The sequence below is a fragment of the Neovison vison genome, chromosome 4, assembly GCF_020171115.1.
Source record: "Neovison vison isolate M4711 chromosome 4, ASM_NN_V1, whole genome shotgun sequence".
Taxonomy (NCBI): domain Eukaryota; kingdom Metazoa; phylum Chordata; class Mammalia; order Carnivora; family Mustelidae; genus Neogale; species Neogale vison.
In genome coordinates, this window is record NC_058094.1 from 140,359,045 (window position 1) to 140,380,758 (window position 21,714).

Genomic DNA, 21,714 nt, shown 5'->3' on the forward strand with positions numbered 1-21,714 from the left:
GGGGTACCAGGTGGTGGGTATTATAGAGGGCACAGCTTGCATGGAGCACTGGGTGTGGTGAAAAAATAATGAATACTGTTTTTCTGAAAATAAATAAATTGGAAAAAAAAAAAACATTGCCTCATTGTCTGGAGTCTCGTCTCTTTACAGGGGCTCAAAAAAAAACCCTTCTGGGCACAAACAAAAAGACGTTTTGTTTGTTTGTTTGTTTGTTTGTTTGTTTAAATGTGAGCTTTTATCTACACCTTTCTGATCCGTATCTGCTCATTCTAAAACCATCTCTCTCTACCTCATCACTGTCCCCTAACCCGGAAAGAAGGCCGCCTACCTGCTTAAGGATACCTCTCACTTTAGCAAATTTATGGGTGACGAGCTCTGTACCTTCAATGAATTAGTAACTACAGTAACACATTTGTAAACATTTATTTATAGTTGCATACAGCATATATACATGTATATATATAGCATATAGCATATACACTTATATACTTCCCCCAAACACCTTCAAATAGAGTTCAAACCCACTGTCCTGTGGGTTTGGCAAGGCCAGCATTGTCACCCCACAAGGAATATATGAAAGGCACACGACCAACAAATCCAAAGGCTTGTATGACCTCACCCTGTTAAATATGCTGGTTTGAGGCAGTGGATTCCCAGCCCAAAATTTTTTCCACTGCTTTGAAAATAATGGCTGGGAGTGGGGAGATTAGATGCAATTAATAGGTTTTAGTTGTGGCGGTGACTTTTCGGAGTTTTTAGTTGTGGCGGTGACTTTTCCGAGTATCACGCATCCAAGAGTTGTATTTCTGTGAGATTTGCTTTTTCTGAAATGGGAACACTTCATCATCTAAATGACATTTGTTATGTGTCCTTTTGCATTGTTACCTCTCTTATATTTTTAAAAGATTTATTTATTTATTTATTATTTATTTATTTATTTATTTATTTTAGAGAAAGAGTGAGAGCACAGGGGTGGCAGGGAGAGGGGTGGGGGGGAGGGAGAGAATCCTCAAGCAGACTCCCTGCTGAGAGGGAGCCGGATGCAGGGTCGATTTCACCATCCTGAGATCATGACCTGAGCTGAAATCAGGAGTTGGACGCTTAACTGACTGAGCCACCCAGGCACCCCCGTTTAACTCTTAATGAGATTTCAGTATATTAAGGAATTTGTCCTAGAAGATTCTAGGAAGACCCGGATGTCAGAAAAAAAAATTACGGTGAGTGATATCCTACATACTTTGGAAGTATACCACTGGAATAAGATTGGTACAATGTCCAGATTTCCATCTAGTTTCTCTGAAGTCCCTGGCCCTAGCCCACGGGAGGTTTATAGGTTTTGCGTTAAGATGAAGGTATTTGTTTTATGCTCATATATATGTGTGTATATGGGCTCCATGCCCAGTGTGGAGCCCCATGCAGGGCTTGAACTCACAACACTTAGATCAAGACCTGAGCTGAGATCCAAGAGATCCCTAAGCGATGGAGCCACCCCATCACCCCATTGGGCACTCCAAGATGAAGGTCTTCACTGAAACTTAATTGGGTTCCTCATGAGGCCTTAGCCAAGTTCCTTAACCTCCATTTCCGTTTCCTCCCCTGAAAAATGCAGAGTGTTGTGAGCACTAAGAACAATGTAAGTCAAAGTGCCTGCATAAAGCAGGTGCTTAGTGGTTAACCGCTATTATTTTTGTGTTCTGGGAAATTAAGGTACATTAAATTGAACATTTTTTCTGAAATGCGTAGTTTTAACATCAAAGTGTGTGTTTCTCAAACACAATGTCATAGGTAGAAGTTATACAACACTCTTCCCCTCCAACCCTTGTAAGGATGTTGGAATCCCTTGATAGGACCTCTCTTTATTTTTATGCACTATCTTTTATTATTCTGCTAAATTGTATCATATGTTGCATTGCTCAACACGTTAATACTATTATACTTAGTATCGTACTTTGGGGATAAAAATGGAGGATATAAATGCTCTTATTGCTCATGAATTATCACATTGCCTGTGATTTGCTACCAAATTATTTTAAACTCTTGGTTTCAGCTCAGGTTGTGATCCCATGATCATGAGATCAAGTCCCCGGTCAGGCTCCATGCTCAACAAGGAGTCTGCTTCAGATTCTCCCTCTCCCTCTGCCCCTCCCCCTGCTCTCTCTTTCGCAAATAAATCACTAAATCTTTAAAAAAGAAAAACAAAGTAAAATAACAAAATAAAATAACAAGCTTGAAAACTGTAGACCCTACTTGTTTTATTTTTACCAAAAAAATATACTTTAAGATATTCAGCATGTTAGAGTTCCATTCGGTTGCAGTAATTAGTGACGGTGCAAATGAAACCACATAGCCTTGAAGAAATGCAGCATGGGCCTTCCTGGTGTTCCCATCTCAGATCCTGACCAGGGAATCTACTCCCTTCACGCAGAGACTATTCCTTCAAAACATGTAGAAGGAGTTTAGTCCAGCTTACAGGGCAGGAATTGTGGCAGGCAGGGAAGGAACAGTTTCCAGAGACTACATTGATTTTTGTTGTCCCAGGCCCGGAGGTTTTTTCCTCTGTACCTGAGGAAAGATGTTTTGTTTCATTTCTTGGTTTTTTTTTTTTTTTGTCCTTCCTTTGTACTTAATTTTTTTAAAGATTTTATTTACTTATATGAGAGCAAGAGAGAGAGCTCAGGCCAGGGGAGGAAGGGCAGAGGGAGAAGCAGACTCCCTGATGAGCAGAGATCCTCTCTCTTTTTAATTAATATATAATGTATTATTTTTGTTTCAGGGGTACATGTCTGTGATTCATCAGTCTTACACAATTCATAGCACTCACCATAGCAGCACCTATGTGAACCTCCTCAGTGTTCGTCACCCAGCCGCCCCATCTGTCCCACTCCCCTCCCGTCCAGCAATCCTCAGTTTGTTTCCTGAGACTGACAGTCTCTTACACTTTGTCTCCCTCTCTGGTTTCATCTTGTTTTATTTTTCCCTCCCTTCCCCTATAATCCTCTATCTTGTTTCTCAAATTCCTCATATCGAGATCATATGACAATTGTCTTTCTCTGATTGACTTATTTAGCTTACCATAATACCCTCTGGTTCCATTCATGTCTTTGCAAATGGCAAGATTTCGTTTTTGATGGCTGCATAATATTCCATTGAAAAAATATATATATATATATACCACATCTTCTTTATCCATTCATCTGCTTTTTAATCATTTACACATTTTCTATCACATAGAATTTGTATGCAGTTACACAGAAACATGCAGTGATGAACAAAGTATTCAGCATGTGTGGTTTCTTGTTTCTGCCTTTAGGTTTTTCCATTTCAAAATACCATGCATTTCCAAAGACAATCACTAGAGGACCGAATGTCCAGAGTTCTTTAGGCAAGCACCTAGTCTTTGCCTCACCAATGTGTGTCTCCCGAAAGTATAGGGTCAGATGATTGTGGTGAGTTCTATTTCGGGATAATCTTTCAAAGATCATCAGAATGCAGAGGCCCGTCTCACCTCAGGGCACACATTCATGGGACACATTGTCCCCAGGCTTCAGAGTAAGAACATGAACTGCCTTGGCTCTGAGTTTCAGTGCCAAGGGCAAGCAATGCCCAGGAGCCACTGTTTGGTCTAGGGCATGACAGGAAAGAAGGGAAGGAAAAGAAAAATGAGAAAAGAGACCAAGGTGTTTTTTTTTTTTTAATTGACTGACATTTAAAAAAATATTTAGTTCCACGATAGTTAACACACAGTGTTATATTAGTTTCAGGTGTACAATATAGTGAGTCACAGTTCCATGTATTACTCAGTGCTCATTAAGGTAAGTTTAACAATTCAGTTAAATTAATTCTAAGTTTAATTAATCCCCTTCACCTATTTCACCAATTGTCCCACACAACTCCCCTCTGGTAACCATGTGTTTGTCTTCTATAGTTAAGAGTTGGTTTCTTGTTTTTTCCGTTTGCTCTCGTTTCATTTCTTAAATTCTACATGTGAGTGAAATCATATGGTATTTGTCTTTCTTTCACTTATTTTGCTTAGTAATATACTCTCTAGCTCCAACTTGTTGCAAATGGCGAGAGTTCATTCTTTTTCATTGTTGAATAATATTCTACCCCCCCACCCCCCACCCCCCCCAACACACATATCTATCTCTCATCTTCCTTATCCATTCTTCAATCAGTGGACACTGGGGCTGATTTCATATCTTGGGTATTGTAAATAAGGCTGCTATAAACATAAATGTACATGTGTCCCTTTGAATTAGTGTTTTTGTATTCTTTGGGTAAATACCCAGTAATGGGATTACTGGATAGCTCTATTTTTATTTTTTTAAAAAGATTTTATTTATTTATTTGACAGACAGAAATCACAAGTAGGCAGAGAGGCAGGCAGAGAGAGAGAGGAGGAAGCAGGCTCCCTGCTGAGTAGAGAGTCTGACGTGGGGCTCGATCCCAGGACCCTGGGATCATGACCTGAGCCGAAGGCAGAGACTTTAACCCACTGAGCCACCCAGGTGCTCCTGGATAGTTCTATTTTTAACTTATTGAGGGACCTCCATACTGTTTTCCACAATGGTTGCACCAGTTTGCATTCCTGCCAACAGTGCAAGAGTGTTTCCCTTTCTCCACATCCTCACCAACACCTGATGTTTCTTGTATTCTTGATTTTAGCCATTCTGACAGGTGTGAGGTGATATCTCATCATAGTTTTGATTTGCATTTCCCTGATGGTTAAGTGGTAAAGAACATCTTTTTATATGTCTATTGTCCATCTGGGTATCTTCTTTGGAGAAATGTCTGTTCATGTCTTCTGCCTGTTTTTTAATTGGATTTTTTGGTTTTGGGTGTTGAGTCATATAAGTTCTTTACATATTTTGGGTATAAACTCTGTAGCAGACATGTCATTTGCAAATATTTTCTCTCATTCCATAGATTGCCTTTTAGTTTTGTTGATTGTTTCCTTCACTGTGTAGAAGCCCTTTATTTTGTTTTAGTCCCAAGAGTTTATTTTTGCTTTTGTTTTCCTTGCCTCAGGAGACATATCTAGAAAGACGTTGCTATGACCAATGTCAGAGAAATCACAGCCTGTGCTCTCTTGTGGGATTTTTATGGTTTCAGGTCCTTAATCCGTGTTGAGTTTATTTTTGTGTGTGGTGAAATAAAGTGGTCCAGTTTCATTCTTTTACATGTAGCTGTCCAGTTTTCCCAACACAGTTGTTGAAGAGACTGTCTTTTTCCCATTGCATATTCTTTCCTCCTTTGTCAAAGATTAATTGACCATATCATTGTGGGTTTATTTCTGGGTTTTCTATTCTGTTATGTGTCTATATTTGTGCCAGTACCATACTGTTTTGATTACTATAGCTTACAATATAACTTACTGCAGTTATAATATAACTCAAAGTCTAAAACTGTGATATCTGCTGTTTCTTTTTTTGTGTTGTTTTTTTTTTCAAGATCGTCTTGGCAATTCAAAATCTTTTGTGGTTCCATACAAGTGTTAGGATTGTTTGTTCTAGTTCTATGAAAAATGCTGGTCATATTTTGACAGAGATTACATTAAATGTGTAGACTGCTTCGGGTAATATAGACATTTTAACAATATTTGTTTTTCCAATACATAAGCGTGGAATGCCTTTCCATTTCTTTGTGTCCTCTTCAACTTCTTTCATCAGTGTTTTATATCTTTCATAGTATAGATCTCTCACCATGTTGGTCAAGTTTATTCCTAGGTATTTTATTGTTTTGGGTGCAATCGTAAATGGGATTGGTTCTTTAAATTTCTCTTTCTGCTGCTTCAATATTAGTGTATAGAAATGCAATAGATGTCTATATATTGATTTCGTATCCTGCAACCTTACTGAATTCATTTATCAGTTCTGGTAGGTTTTGGGTGGAGTCCTGAGGGTTTATATATATAGTATCATGTCATCTGCAAATAGTGAAAATTTTACTTCTTCCTTACTGCTTTGGAGAAGATACTGAGATTTCAAATAAAAATATTTATTGGAAAGATAATTCTGGTCAAACCTTATTAAACCTAATTTTAAAAATCCCTCATAATTCTGACACCTTAACATAACTTAGCATAGTGCATATGATCTTTCTCTTGTATGCTTTTTAGAGTTGCTGTAATAGTGCACATATCATTTTGTGCTCCACTATTTTCATTTAGAGTACTGCTTATAAATATGTTCCTCATTCCTCAGTCTTATTATATTTTAAACTCTAACATGATAGTTTCGTGTTGTGTTATACCCATAAGGTATAATATAAAGGTATAATATAAAGGTCCTCTAATTTTAGCAAGTGGAATGAAGCAGAGAGTGAAGTGATTTGATTTTAACCACCTCTTCCTATCTCCAAGAAACTCTTAGTAAATGAAAACAGCTCAAATAAAACAACAAAAAACAACAACAACAAGAAACCAACAGTCCCGGACAAGGAACCAACTGAATAATCAAAACTTTGAAAGGCAAAAACACATTTATCATTAAGTGCAGGTTTTGGCTGAAAACCCAGCAAGTTTTTCAAGCTAGGGAAGAACCACAGAAGGAAAGCACTTTCTGGACCTATATCAAATTAGTCAATTCAAGGGGTGCCTGGGTGGCTCAGATGGTTGAATGCTTGCCTTCAGTTTAGGTCATGATCTCAGGGTCTTGGGATTAAGCCCCAAAGAGAGCCCCACATAGGGCTTTCTGCTCAACAGGGTGCCTGCTTCCCCCTCTCTCTCTGCCTGCCTCTGCCTATTTGTGGTTTCTCTCTGTCAAGTCAATAAATAAAATCTTTTTAAAAATTAGTCAAATCAAGAAAATTTTATTGTACCAATAATTCTGCCTCTCTTCTCCTCTCCCCGACCATGAAAAAAAAAAAAATTAAGATTAGATCCACTTAAGCATGAACGATTACTAAACCAAAATCACTTAAATCCAGAAGTAACCTTATTATTCTAACAATATGGTTTTTAAAAAAAAATTTAGCCATTTTATCTTTTTTTTAAGATTTTATTTATTTATTTGACAGAGAGAGAGAGAAAGAGAGATCACAAGTAGGCAGAACAGCAGGCAGAGAGGGGGAAGGAGGCTCCCTGTTGAGCAAAACCTCCCCCCTACGCCCCCCAATATGGGGCTCCATTCCATGACCCTGAGATCATGACCTGAGCCAAAGGCAGAGACTTAACCCACTGAGCCACCCAGGTGCCCCTGACAATATGTTTTAATACACCACTATATCCAATACAGTAGAAATCGATTCTTTTAGGCTTTTCCCCAGTGAATGGGGGAACAGTGTTTGGAGAAAGAATATAATTGCAGGTATGCATAAACGTGTAAATAAGATATGTTCTGTCTTCCTATCTTGACAAAGATGCTGTCATAAAGATCTTGACATCCACATTTGAATTTAGAGTCCTTGTAATTCTGTGTCAGAATGTGGTAGCGAGAACAGCCCCAGACCCCACCCATCTCTAGCTTAGTCATAGACCTTCAAGGCCCTCAAGCAGACTTAGGTGAACATCCAATCCTTGTGGCCATGTTCTGTCCACACCATGGCATCAGCCACTTATCAGACTTGCAGGGCTTTTTTTTGTTGTTGTTACTGTTTTCCAGCTTTATGAAGATATTTTTGGCATATAACATCTTGTCTGTTTAAGGTGTACAATGAGATGTTTTGCTACATGCCATCTGTTGTGACATGATCACCATCCATATCCATCACTCCATACTGTTACTTTTTTTCATTGAGATGTAATTGACATGTAACATACTAGTTTAGGTGTATGATATAATGATTCAATATTTGCATATTGTGAAATGGTCACCACAGTAAGTCTAGTTAACATCCATCAAGACACATAGTTACAATTTGTTTTTTCCTTGTGATGACAACTTTTGAGATGTATACTCTTCAGCCATGCAATTTTGCCCAACAGCAGAGCAGTCCTCTGTTAGGAGCATGAAGAGGAGATCCTCGCAGGCCCTGATGAGATTCAGGGATCCTGGATCCCCAGATGTCATCCCCGTCCAGGGGAAGGATGGGATGACATGGGTACGGCTCGGTCAGAGCAAGGCCTTCTAAAGCATAAGGCCCAGAGCAGGGTGCTACTGAATGAGCTTACGTCCTGTGGATATCTGGTGTTTAAAAACATTAGAAGACCTTAAAGTGAAATTTAAATCAAGGCCTAAAAGAAAATATAAGTGGACACACAATGTGTCTATTACCTTACACCTTTTTTTCTTCCTGAAGAATTTCAACTGAAACACCAAATAAGAAAGCCTTTGGATCAACCATTCATTTAGACCCCAGAGGATCATTTCTGAAGACTTTTCATTTCTCTGCAGTGAATTTATCTTGATTGTATGTGTCACCTCTTACCTCTTAAGCCAGCAATGAAGGGCACATACCAAGAGTGTTTCTCAGTATCTCCGTTTTCCAGAGCAACAGTTTGCTGTCCCTAATGACCCCATGTACAATGGCTGATTGTACATTGACCTTGGCTGGTAGTCTGACATCCATTCCCCAGAACCTATGTATGTTCTTATAGATAGAAACTGACAGATGGAGAAGTTGGCTCCAAGGAACACACTTATTATGACTAAAAATGTTCCTCCTTTTTCCAAGTTGGTTCCCTAACCATGGGGGTGGGTTGAGCCAAGCAGAAGGTCCTAGTGACTCACAAGCTTCCAGAGAAGAAATCCACATATGGCAGCCACGAAGGTCACATTTTCCTCCAACTGCTGGAGCATTACATTCTTTAGATAGGTATAGGGAGACTGTGTTGCTAAGCACCAGGCAAAGGCTGGGTGGCACATCTCTTTCGACACGTGCCCAAGAGGCACTAGGCACTCACACAGAATTCTGTGGTGATGTGGCAGATGGTGAGGGATGGCATGACAGCCATTGGTATCTTACACCTGTGGAGACCGTCTACTGCTCACTGGGTCGGCGATGCATGAAACTGCACAACGTCTTCTTCATTGTGTTTCATCCATAACCGCACATTCTATTATTATCCACGGTGGGTAAGAGTCACCTGCTACGAGGCTGCAAGAAGTGTGGCCCAGCTGAGGCTGTGGCTGTCATCCAGGAGGAGGAAGGCACAGCTCTAGGTGGGCACAGTGGAGGGCAGACCCTGGGCTTGGGGTCTAAGGAGCTAAGCGAGGCTCTGGGGTGTGGGACCATCGGGGTTAACCTTGGACAAGTCATGCTGCCGTCTCATGTGTCTTCCACAGCTGCTTCTTTACCCAGACCACATCTGCAACTTATGCCAAGTACCATTTGTTCGTCGGGCCCTCTCCCGTCCAGAAAACAGTCATGATTTGTGTGGTCAGAGGTGAATTCAGACTTCTGAAATGCACTTGATAACAACCGTATCAGTGATGAATCGATAGCTTATTAACTAGAAACACTTATCGTCTCCCGGAGTGGATGAGTGCGGTCCTCTGGCTCAGGACCTCTCACTAGGCCTGGACCGGAGTTACCCCACAGCTCGATGGGGAGCACCTGGCTTCCACGTGCACTCACACTGGTGTGGCACAGCTCAGTTTGTCATAAGCTGTTGGCCAAAAGCCTCCCTCGGTTCCCTGCCTGTGGCCTCTCTCAGGCAGCTCACAACACAGAAGCTGGCTCCAGTTTCCCTCCCAGAGAGCAAGATCGCAGGAGAGAAGGAGCCTCAGTCTTTTTGTGACCTAATATCAGGAGTGACATCCCACTGCTTTTGCCATATTATGTTCATTAGAGGTGAGTCTCTAGTTGTCAACTGCACTCAAGGGAGGGGGCAACACAGGACTTGCATACAAGGAAGAGAGGATCCCCGGGCGCCATCTTAGAACCTGCCCACAGAAAGCAACTGTGCTTTCTGACCATATTGGATTATAGCACCCTTTCAAATAGAAGGGCTTTATAAATTGCCCAATTTACCACATCCCGGTTAGAACCCCAATGCGTGTTGCACAGCCACAGAATATGAAGACAAAGATGACACTGGTGCCAGACACTCTTGTAGCCAGCAACCTGGTTATCCTACCGCTAGTGTTCCATGCTTTCTTCCCTAGAGTGCGGCCAGCTGTCCTCTTGAGTTCTGCTCCAGGAGTCAGAGAAGTGGTCTTGGTTGTCCCTAGACTCATAAAATGACAAGGGTAGAAATGAGCACTCATTCTCTCTCAGCCTGACTTCTTCACGGCTCAGTGTGAAAACAAACCGGGGGGAAAATCCCTCCCAGATGCACAAAACTCTGTCCTGGCAGAGCTGGCCCCTGTTGGGTTCGAGGGAGCAGAACTTGAGGGTTAGGGCAGGCCTATGGCCGGCCTCCCCGGGCAGGCCTGAAGCCTGGAAGGAAAATTAGGATGGCAAATAAAAGGAGAGAAAGAGAAGAGTGAGAGAATTCTGAGGAAGAGAAGCAGGACTGCGGAGGGTGAAAAGGAGAAAGGCCAGATGCATGTTCACTGCTGGTACCACTGGGGGGCTCCGTGACTTTCTGTTGTCCCTGCTTCCATGCAGTGAAATTCGGAAGCATCCATCAACACAAACTTTTAGTGTGTTGTCGCTGAGAGGCTGCAGACAGTAGGGGCTAAGACCGGGACTCGGGGTTCAGGGTGCCCCCGCTCACGTCCCAGCTCTGCCCCTAGCCATGTGCCCTCTGCAGGTTACTGACCCCCTTCTTCATCTTCTAAAATCTCACTGCATGGGATGGCCATGGGATTAAGTGAGTTAATAAATGTAAAGTGCTTACAATAGTTTCAGGCAAATGGAAAATTCTATTACTTTCCAGCGGTGATGAAAAAGAGACATATTTTCAGCCCTTGCCCAGTTGGAGATTGGAGTGAAGTGGGGGACAGAGGGCAGCGTAAGGCTTAGGGGTGGACTCGGGGATGGCAGTTAAGGTAAGGAGGTGTGTTGTGCATATCCCTGGTAACATGAGGCCAAATCAGAATGCCTCATGCATCGCCAGGCAAACCGAATGGGTAGTCCTTTTGCCCACTCAAGCATCCTTCTAATCCTTTTTCACATCAGTCCTCTTTCCCCTCCTGCTTTTTTCGTTTCAGCTCCTCGTGCCGCAGCTGTTCCCTTCTCCCTGTCGCTCATCCTCCCAGGGGACTAATCCCCAGCAATGGAGGGCTGCAAGGCAGCTCAAGTAATACGCTGGAAATTAAAGCTATATGCTAGTTTCTGGGGCGTCTGGGTGGTTCAGCCCATTAAGCACCCGACTCTTGATTTCAGCTCAGGCTGTGATATCAGGGTTGTATGATCGAGCCCCGTGTCTGGCTCCAAGCTGGGTGTGGAATCAAGATTCTTTCTCTTCCTCTCCCTCTACCTCTCACCCACCTCATGCTCACCCCCCCAAAAAAAACCCCAACTATATACTAATTTTACACTATTACAAGCCATATGTCATACCAAAATTGTTTATTTTAATTTTTGATGTTGTTTCTCTGTTCCCATTTCCCTCAGAGCTGTTTTTGTCTTCTGTCTTTGTTTTTTTTTATTAATAGCGTGTACTCATTTGATAGACATCTGATCAAACAATTGCTTTTCAAACTAGAATCTGTTGAGTACCTGCTATATTCCAGACTCTGCAGTGTTTTAAACTGACCCTTATAATTCTGGGTCTTCAGTATTGTCCCTCTCCCTGTAGAGATAAGGGAAAGTGTATCTGGAGAAGTTGTCCCTTGCCTGAGCCTCCTCCCTGTACATATTCCTTCTAGAATCCTGAGTACCTCTGTGTTTTGCCCCCCACCCCCAACCCCGGAAGGTACCAGGACTGACCCAGACCTCACCAGGGCTGCTCAGTGTCTATGTCACCCTGGTGCACAGGGCTGAGGCCAGAAGGAAAAGAATGATTCCACACAGAAGTCGGGGTTGCTGTTAAAGGGTAGTTCCTTATGAGATTGTAACACAGGGGGACCCAGGTAGTCCTGCTTTTGTGCTCATGGGACAAATTGCTACACAAAACTAGGGCAAGAACCAAAGAGAACAGAGTGCCATTTTCCCACCTCACACTGCCCTGGAAAGGAATGTCAGCGGGAAATCAGTCTCATGGTGGCTGGGGTGAAGGGAACCCCTTGGGACATGAGGGCACAAGGCAGAGGTAGATGCCAGAAACCCCAGGACTCTCAGCAATTACTGGGGTCAGGAGGGGGTTAAGGGAACTTGAAGTCCTTTGCACAGGTGAGAATGATGAGTCAGTGAGAGTTGAATTATGAGGATTATCTGTGGTTCCATTTGTACTGGTAGGGAATAAGGTCACACAATTGTAAATTACAAACTGTCCTCTAGGAAGTGAAATTTTGTGTAGTCACACATGCAGACATAACAATGTGACAGGTACTTTTTTTTTAGATTTTATTTATTTATTTATTTATTTGAGAGAAAGAGAGAATGAGGGAGATAGAGAACACGAGAAGGGAGAGGACCAGAGGCAGAAGCATATTCCCTCCTGAGCCAGGAGCTCGACACAGGACTGGATCCCGGGACTTCAGGATCATGACCTGAGCCAAAGGCAGTTGCTTAACCAACTGAGCCACCCAGGCGCCCCATAACAGGTACTTTTACAGTAAAACACACGGGGACTCAGGAAAGACTTCACAGAAGTAACAACTGAGCAAGTCTCCTAGGGATGAATGAGAGTTTGCCAGGTGAAGAAAAGATGGAAGAGTATTCTAGATAGGGAGGAATCTTACGTTCAGGGCCTTAGAGTTTTGGCAATTCTTCTCATTAGATGATGGAGATGTAAGTTAGGTCAGATCATGAAGGAGCACGCCAGGAGATCTGGAATTTCATTTATAGGCAACAGAGAGCCAGGCCAAACTTTGACAAAAGGGTATCATAAAATCAGATTCTTTTTTCCTTTTCTTTCTCTTTTCTTTTCTTTCCTCTTCCTTCTTTTTCTTCTCATTTTTTTTTAAAGGCCTTTCTGAAGGAAATTTGGAGAATTCATTGAGAGGTGAAAAGACCCAGTGGCCAGAAGTGAGAATACTGTTTCAGGAACCATGCTTTCAAGGATAAGAGGTACTGTGGGGCTGAGCACATCTGGAGGCAGGAGGAGGAGAGGGTGGCAGAAGGGGAAAGAAAAGAAGGCTGCTCACCAGGGTGTGTGGTGCTGTGGGTTCAAGTGTCAAGTTCGAACTGAAGTTAGAGCCTTAAAGCCTCAGCAGAGGAGTGGGCAGGGACTGGAAGGATGCCCCGATGCCTTTTAGTTCCAGAATCTGAGCCCTAGCTCTGAGGCCTGGAGCCTGGGGGTGGGGAGCAGGGAAGAGGGGCTCCACCAATGTTTTCTTTCTCTCTCTCTTTCTTTTTTTAAAGATTTTTATTTATTTATTTGACAGAGAGAGACACAGAGGGAGAGGGAACGTGAGCAGGAGGAGTGGGAGAAGGAGGAGCAGGCCTGTGGCAGGGAGAGAGACATGGGGCCAGATCCCAGGATCCTGGGATCATGACCTGAGCTGAAGACAGATGCTTAAGGACTGAGCTACCCAGGCGCCCCACCAGCGGTGTTTTCTTGAATGGAACTAGAGAATGGAAGGAAATTCGGTTCTCCAGCAGAGCCCAGTGAGAGCTGGAACCCGCAGTAACGGGTCAGTTTGTGATACCTGGCGTTTGGGAGGAAGCTTCAGAGCTCAGGCCACAGACTGGGGATTACTGAGGATCCTGAGCGCCAAACTTAGGATCTTGTCACCACCTAGGACACAGTGTAGAGGGGCCTCCAGAACCTGGACTACGAACCCACAGTGTGTTTGCTAAAATACAACACATTTAGAAAACCCTAATTCTCTTTTTACCTTACAAATACCCCTCCAAAATGCTCTCAAATCTGGAAATAAGCAAATCTGAAGTTCTCTGGGACCAGAAGACCCAATTCCTACCGCGAATAGACAGCATCTACCTTACGCCGAAGGCTCCCTTTTGGGGGGCTGTTTGAAAGTAACAGCTGCAAAGTAAATAAATACAGATAAAAAATAAAAAATAAAAATGACCCTTCCCCCCCAAGCCCACCAATCTCACCCATCTAACTGGTGAGTTTCAAAGAAATTAAATGCTTTAAAAGAAGAAAGTGGAAAGGCCACAGACCTCGGATAGAAACCTAAGCCCTTGAGAGTCGCATTTTAAAACCTGCTGAACGTCTGGAACGTCTTTTGTAGCCAAATCCCTGCCACACTTGTCCCCGGAACGCTCCCGCCCTCCGCGTCCGCGACCCCGACAACCGCCGCGGAACACTCTCGCAGGGTGACGTGGGTCGGCGGCGGCGCGGAATCCCAGGTGAGGGGGCCACCCAGTCCCCGAGGCGCCGGCGGCCGGAGCCCATTCGCCGCCGCCGCCGCCGCAGGGGCGGGAGGGGCTGGGCCAGTCGGGGAAGGGCGGGGGACGCCGGGGAGGAGTGCGGGCGGGGGTAGGACGCGAAAGCTAGCTGCGAGGAGGAAGAGCGCGGCGCGGGGCGGGGGCGCAGGGGCGGGAGCGGCGGGGGCGCGCGCCGACGCGGGGCCAGCCCTGCTTCGCCCGGGTCGCGGACGGACGCGCGCCGCAGTCGGAGCCCCAGACGCGCGGCGCAGGGGACAGTGCGGGGCGGCGGGAGGCTACAGCTGTGTCGGGAACGGACGACTTCCGCGCTCCAGGGTTCCGGGGGCTCAGCAGCGGTGGGCGCGGCGGAAGAACGTGAGTAGCTCAGTGCGCGTCCGGCGGTGACACTCAGTCCTGCTCGGGGGCGACGGCTGGAGCGGAGGAGGGTGCGGGGGGTTGCTGTGTTGTCACTCGGACGTGGGTCCGGGGACCCGCAGAGCGCCCTCCCGGATGGCAGCCCCGCGCCACTCTCTCTGAGGCAGGGCGAACCTGGTCGCCAACTCCCTTCCTCCCCTCAGGCCTGGGACGCGCCCGCGGGCGCCAAGCTGGAGGAGGGGACCGGCGCCCGGGCGGGGGCACACTGAAATGCGGCTGCACTGGCCGGCGCGGGCGGGCCCTTCACCTTCGCCGGTCTGTGGCCAACTTCTGCATCCGCGCCCGCGTTTTCCGGCAAGCCCTGCCTGGGGTCCCTGGGTGGTCTGGGCCACCCTGGGCCTGGCTGCTGGGGCCCGGCACCGCGGGTTGCCGGGCAGGCACACGGAGGTCGCGAGGTGCCACGCCACGGTGCCGGCGGGACGAGGAGCGCAGGTGCCGGGCCGGCGCGCACCGGCGAGTGCGCGTCCGGGTCCCCGCGGACACATCTGGGCGTGGGCTTTGTTCGGATGTGCTCACACCTGCGCCGATCGCGGGTACTCGGGGCCGAGGCGACCTCCACTCTCGCCGCCCCGGGGGAGAACTCGGGGAATCAGGGGGAACGGGAGAGACGGCGAAGGTAGCAAGGAGGGGGTTTTCCGGGGGTTTTGTTGGCCCTACAGGTGCGGATCCCCGGGGTCCCGGCGCCCCGCCCAGCCTCCGGAGGCTGGGACTTGTTGGGGCTGGCCCACCGGGGTTTGGGGGCAGACCCAGAAGAGCCCTTTCCCTGTCCAGACTCCCAGGAGTGGGCTCTGGCAGCAGCTTGGCCTGGGGATGCTGTGCTGAGCGGGGAGTGATGCCGGCTTTGGAGCATCCATCTCGCCGCGAGCGCCATCTGCGCCGTGCGCCGCCCCCGGATCCCTCCTGGCCGCGCGGGTGGGCGCCGCCGAGTGTTGGTCCTCGGCCGCTCGCCGGCTCGGCCATTCCCGACCCTCAACTCCCCGCGCGCAGAGGGGACCCGGGGTGCCGCGGTCGTGTGGAGCCAGGGACTCGTCATCACTCCGGAGCGGTGTACCCTGGGCAGCGAGCTCGGCTGGAGGGTTCCTCGGGCCCGGGAGACTGGTGATTAGGCCGCTTCCCTTCGCTCCCGCTCGCCTCCCCTCTCCCCGGCTCCCGATCCTCGGCCGCATCCTCTGTCCCCTGCGCGCTCGGGGGCCGTCCCTGCGCAGCTGCGGGCGCGGAGGGAGGGTGCTAAGAGGTGGAGTCTCCTTCACTCCCCTCTCTTCTGCTTTCCGCGTCGCTGTTTGTCCTAAGAGGAAAGCGTTCTTTTCCTTTTCGGTCCCGCATGGTTAACGCGCAGAGGTGCGGGTCTGAGGGGCTGGGCCCTTCCTCGCCCCAGGCTCTGGCGGGGAAGAGAGATGGAGGCGAGCGTCATGGGGCGGGAGGCTTGCGTTCTGCACCAGGAGCTCCCCCTGGGGCTGTCAGGAACGCTGTAGCTATGGAATACAGACCTACGGAGACTGGACTGTTTGGTTGCGACCGCTTAAGGCTAACCATGCTCTTGTTTTTAAAATATTGTAATAATAGCTCAAGAAGTAAAGGAGAGCTTCCGGAGGTGCTGAAATGGATTTAGAACCTGGGTACTTTCCACGTTAATGGTAATGATAGTCAACATTTTTGAGTGCTTCAGGTGTACCAGGCAGTGTGCACAGCACACGTATCATCTTATTTAATTTCCACAGCATATTACCCTATTCTTAAAATTAGGAGGTGAGGTCTTGAGAGGTCAGGTAACTTTCCCGAGGCCACATAGCTAGGAAGTGGGGGAACAAGGGTTAGTTTTTGCCCCTACACTTTGCCATCAATGACTGTGAAAATTGGGCCTTTTGGAGGCTTTATCACATTAGAGCAAGCCTAAAACCACCAAGTGATCAGGGACATTATAAACCCATTCACTTCTGACCCCAGCAGACTTTACAATAGCTGGCGGTATTGTAACTCAGCAAATTGTATTGTGGAATAGTCTTTTATTGCCCTGGGTCATCCTCAAATTCCTTTACATGTTCTTTTATTCCTGTTAAGCTTCTAAGTGTTAGTCCAGCCAGATGCAGTCATTGGACTGTTTTTAGTGACCAGACTCCCCTGTGGTTACAGAGCCCAAGAGGTTCCTGGTACATCGCAATTCTTGAGAAAACTTTCTTTTCTTTCTTTCTTTTTTTTTTTTTAAGGAAAGGACAGCATTTCCATTTCGCAAGTGATTCTCATTGTCAGCACCCAGTCCCAAATCTCCTTTGTAGACTATTTTGAGTGCAGAAGATTTAGTCCTCAGATTGGATATTGAATTTGAATAGGACCCTACCATAAAATCTTAGGAAAGCATTCCCTATCCCGACTATATGACCGTGTGGTGCATTTACAAAGATTCTCCATACTAACTAATAAAACACGAGTTTGAACTAAAATAAAACCTATTCCTGGGATGGCTTTTAGAATGATTATAATTGACCAAATGCCAAAGTGAATTCACTGTGCCTTCTTAATCCTTCTGACTCATGGTCTTCCTTCAACCTGCTTTATACTTCATTACGGGAAAGTTGCAAAACATTTCACATCATCCAGGAATTTGAGAGCTGTAAGAGAACACTGTGTCTAAATGTTTCAGTTTCAAATTGAGTACAGTGGGGCTCGGAGAGGTCACCCAGCCACCTAATGCAGGGTAGTGAGGCAGGCCAGTATCCCGACATGACATCTTTTTGTTATTGCAGCAGTCACAGTAAATGAAAAGCAAGTCATCTTTAGCAATGGCACTTCCTGTGAGGCTGATGTGACAGTGATAAGGATAGCCAGGTATAAGTGCTTCAGAAGCATGAGAGAGGACTGAGAATGTGTATGCATGGGCTACAGAAAACTTGAGAATCATTTTGGGGTGCCCGGGCACCTGGGTGGCTCGGTCAGGTGAACATCAGATTCTTGGTTTCTGCTCAGGTCATGATCTAGGGTCCTGAGATCAGGCTCTGTGGCTCAGGGTGGAGTTGGCTTGAGATGCTCTCCCACCTGCCCCTCCCCAGCTTGCTCTCTCTCCCTCTCTCTCTCCAAAAATAATCGTTTCAAATCATGTTCTCATGTAGGTGGAGTTTTCCTTGTGTATTTAGAATTCCTTTGTGTAAATAGAATATGCAGATATCATATTGTATATATACAAAGGAGTTATTTAATGGAACCCCGCAGGAAGCTTTTCTGGTAAAGAGATTCATTCATTCATTCATTCATAAATATGTGCTCTGTGCGTGGCCTGCTGTCCTAGGTACCAGGAACTAGGAACCAGAGTTCCAGCCTTCAGGAAGAGTAATTCTAACTTTCTCATCTAGGGCTGCATACTTCTGCACACAGACTCTTTTTTCCCATATCATAAATGTACAGCTTGATGAACTTGTTCAAACCCAACACACCCATGTAACTGGTGCTCCAGTGAAGGAACAGAACATTATGAATGGCTGAGAAAGCCCCCTTGTGGTTCCTACCAGTCATAACCCTCTCCCTTGAGGGTCTGCCCTGAGACACCCATGCTTTATTTCCTGAGATTCTTGCCGGGAAATCAGAAGGATTTTGTTTAGTCAGCTTGGGCTTCCATAACAAAATTCCATAGACTGGGTAGCTTAATGAAGAGAAACGTGCTTTCTTCAAGTTCTGGAGTCTCTAGTTCTGAGATCAGCGTGTCAGCAGGGTCAGGTCGGGTGAGGGCTGTCTTCCTGGCTTCCACATGCCCGTCTTGTCTCTGTGCGCTCATACAGGCTTTCCCCGCTGGGTATGGACAGAGATCCTCTCTCTTCCTCTTCTTATAAGGCCACCGATCCCATTAGATTAGGACCCCACCCTTATTACCTCATTGAACCTTAATTACCACCTCCCTAAAGCCTCATCTCCAAATACAGTCCTATTAGGAGGTAGGTCTTGACGTATGAATTTCAGGCTCACAGTTCAATCCATACCAGTCCTGACTTGCTGCCCCTTTTGGCAGCCTTCAGAGTCTCACCCCCATTTCCAAAGAATGGTTTCTGTCTTGAGAAGTATGGTAACTGAAAACAACTTTAACTGGAATATAGAGCCCCCATAGAATTCTTCTCTAGGAAGGTTTATGTGTTCTTATCCAAAGACTGCTTTAGGTCAGCCTTCAGCTGCTGAGGTGAAGAGGAAGTGATTTGAAAATGATTAAAAATCACTAAATGCATTTAGATGTATTTTTCCCTTGTATGTTTCATGCTGCCCCACGTGAAGGAGCCTGGTACCTTTCTGCGTGGTGAGGACAGAGGACAGCTAGGGATGCTAGGGCCAAGAATCCAGTGGCTTATGGTTATTTAACCCTTCATCCACCCAGGGAAATTAGAGACCACTTGAACTTTAAAGAGTCTTTCTTGTCATCAGGGCTGATGTTCCTAAGTCTAGGAAAATGTGCCAAAATGAACTGCTGAATATTTATTTTTCCCCTCAAAATGGGAAGGACGGGGCTCTATGAGGAAAGTCTTGGAATGGTTCTGCCTCCAGTTGTAGCAACTATACATTGTTCAATATCATGTTGTTTTTGAATGGGGAAGCAAATGTCATAGCTATAGAAAATGTGAGTTTTGGGGGGCGCCTGGGTGGCTCAGTCAGTTAAGCATCTGACTTTGGCTCAGGTCAAGATCTCAGGGTCCCGAGATCAAGCCCCGCATTGGACTCCCTGCTTTGTGGGGAGCCTGCTTCTCCCTCTCCCTCTGCTCCTCCCCACCTCCTGCTTGTACTCTGTGTCTCTCTCTCCAAATAAATAAATAAATAAATAAATATTTTTAAAAAAGCAAATGTGATGTTTTTGCTAAGTTACATTTTTATTATGATAATACACATATCATAAAATTTATTGTTCTAACCATTTTTACCTATGTAGTTTAGTGGCATTAAATATGTCTAAATGTACTATAACCAGTCACCACTGTCCATCTCCAGAACTTTCGTCATCTTCCCAAACTGAAACTCTATACCCATTAAACAATAATTCCCTAATCCTTCTCCTCCCAACCCCTGGCAACGATCATTCTCTTTTCTTCGCTATGAAGCTGACCACACAAAGTGCCTCATATGAGTGGAATCACACAGTATCTATCCTTTTTGTGACTGGGTTATTTCACTTAGCATAATGTTTTCAAGGCTTATCCATGTGTCAGAATTGCCTTCCTTTTTAAAGCTGAATAATATTCTATTTATGTAATACCACTTTTTTTTTTTTAATTCATTCATCTGTTGGGCTGTTTCCAGTTTCTGGTTACTGTGAATAATGCTGTTATGAACATGGGCGTACAAATACCTTTTCAAGTCATTGCTTTCAACTCTTTGGGGTATATACCCAGAAGTGGGATTTCTGGGTCATAAGGTAATTGTCATAATTTTTTAAAAAGATTTTATTTATTTATTTGACAGGCAGAGATCACAAGTAGGCAGAGAGGCAAGCAGAGACAGAGAGGAGAAAGCAGGTTCCCCGCCAAGCAGAGAGCTCGATGAGGGGCTCGACCCCAGGACCCTGGCATCATGACCTGAGCTGAAGGCAGAGGCTTCAACCCACTGAGCCACCCAGGTGCCCTGATTGTCATAATTTTCTGAGACACCCCCATTCTGTTTTCCATAGCAGATGTACCATTTTACGTTCCCGAGTGCCCAGGGTTCCAATTTCTCCACATCTTCACCAACACTGATTTTTCTTGACAATAGCCATCCTAATGGGTGTAAAGAGTGATAGCCGTTACCCTTTAAATTTCTAAATTAATATTCTATGTATTATGAACAAGTAATTCACAAAATTTTCCAACTTATTTGTTTCATTTCTATTGACAGGAGATACATGGTTTTTAACAGGGAATCATTGACCCCATACTTTGTGCAAAGCATGATACAATTGCTACCGAGTATGTGTCATAGTCCAGGAGAAGCCAGCCCTGGTGACAGACATTCCTGTTAGTTTTTTTCAATGTCGAAATAGAGCATCTATGTCTATAGTGTGGTTGGGTGAAGTAATGTTGCTCTGAGGATAGATTAAATCTTTGTATGATTTTATTTTACTGAAAAAAAATAATCTTAGCCTTGGAACCCAGCTCAGGAGCAGATTTGCCTCAGATCTGGAAAGAGCTAGGAGTATCCTATTTAGGGATGTGCTGGAGTTACAATCTATATCTGCACCGGGCATTTCTCCCCACCACTGAATCTTCAAAGATGACAGTACAAACTCTCACTACCCAATTATAATTGCTTAGCTGAGCTAATAAAAAAGATGTGGTGTCAATTTAATTGACCTATTTTACTGGCCTGCAGGATTAGAATTTCAAATTAGAAAAAGGTAGTTTTTAGAAGTCTGGGGGAGGGTTTCCCTCATGTGACTAAAAAAACTAGTGACTGTAAGAAATGACAGTGGTAAAGGGGACGAGTCTGCAAATACCAGTGCTCAATCACGGCATGTACTGTCCAAATGGGTTGTAAGGTTTAAAAGCAGGAATGACAAGTAAATCTTGTGCTGTGTGGTCTCTGATTTGCTTGCGCAGTGCTGCATATTAAAGCACTGTTTAACTCACACCAGAATGAAAATAGTAGTTGCTATCAGACTGAAAGGATCCTTTCTAAAATTCTTTTTTTTAATTGACCTGTAATCGGCATATGGTCTGTTATTAGTTTCATGAGTACAACGTAGTGCTTTGGCATTTGTAGACATCTGAAAATCTTACTAAATGGTTCTAGGGCTGGAGAGGATAATCTAAATATATATATCATATGTATATTTTAATTTTATGATGCATGGTCTAATGGTTCAAAACCCACTGTAGCCAGAAAAACATATTCCCGAGGCAATCTGAGGGAATCCTGTAGGAGGTCTTCCACTGTGTAATATGCAATGAATTCGATTTATCTTTCTCAAGTGGGCTGAGAGCATTCAAAAAATTTGGTATATGTATTCAGTATGTAGTGATCTTTTCTCCAAATTTCAACTTTAAAGCAATTTCATGCCACTTTCCGATGACC

General features: G+C 45.1%; 1 protein-coding gene across 14 annotated transcripts in view; it reads left to right on the plus strand.

Annotated features, from left to right (window-relative positions):
* Positions 1-14,511: 14,511 nt before the first annotated feature.
* The window catches only part of NRCAM (neuronal cell adhesion molecule), a 268,258-nt gene continuing 261,055 nt past the window's right edge, over positions 14,512-21,714 (plus strand). For all 14 annotated transcript variants that reach the window (XM_044245786.1, XM_044245788.1, XM_044245792.1 and 11 more), the window contains exon 1: positions 14,512-14,640. The gene's annotated coding sequence lies outside the window, so the exon portion shown is untranslated. The remainder of the gene's footprint in view (positions 14,641-21,714) is intronic.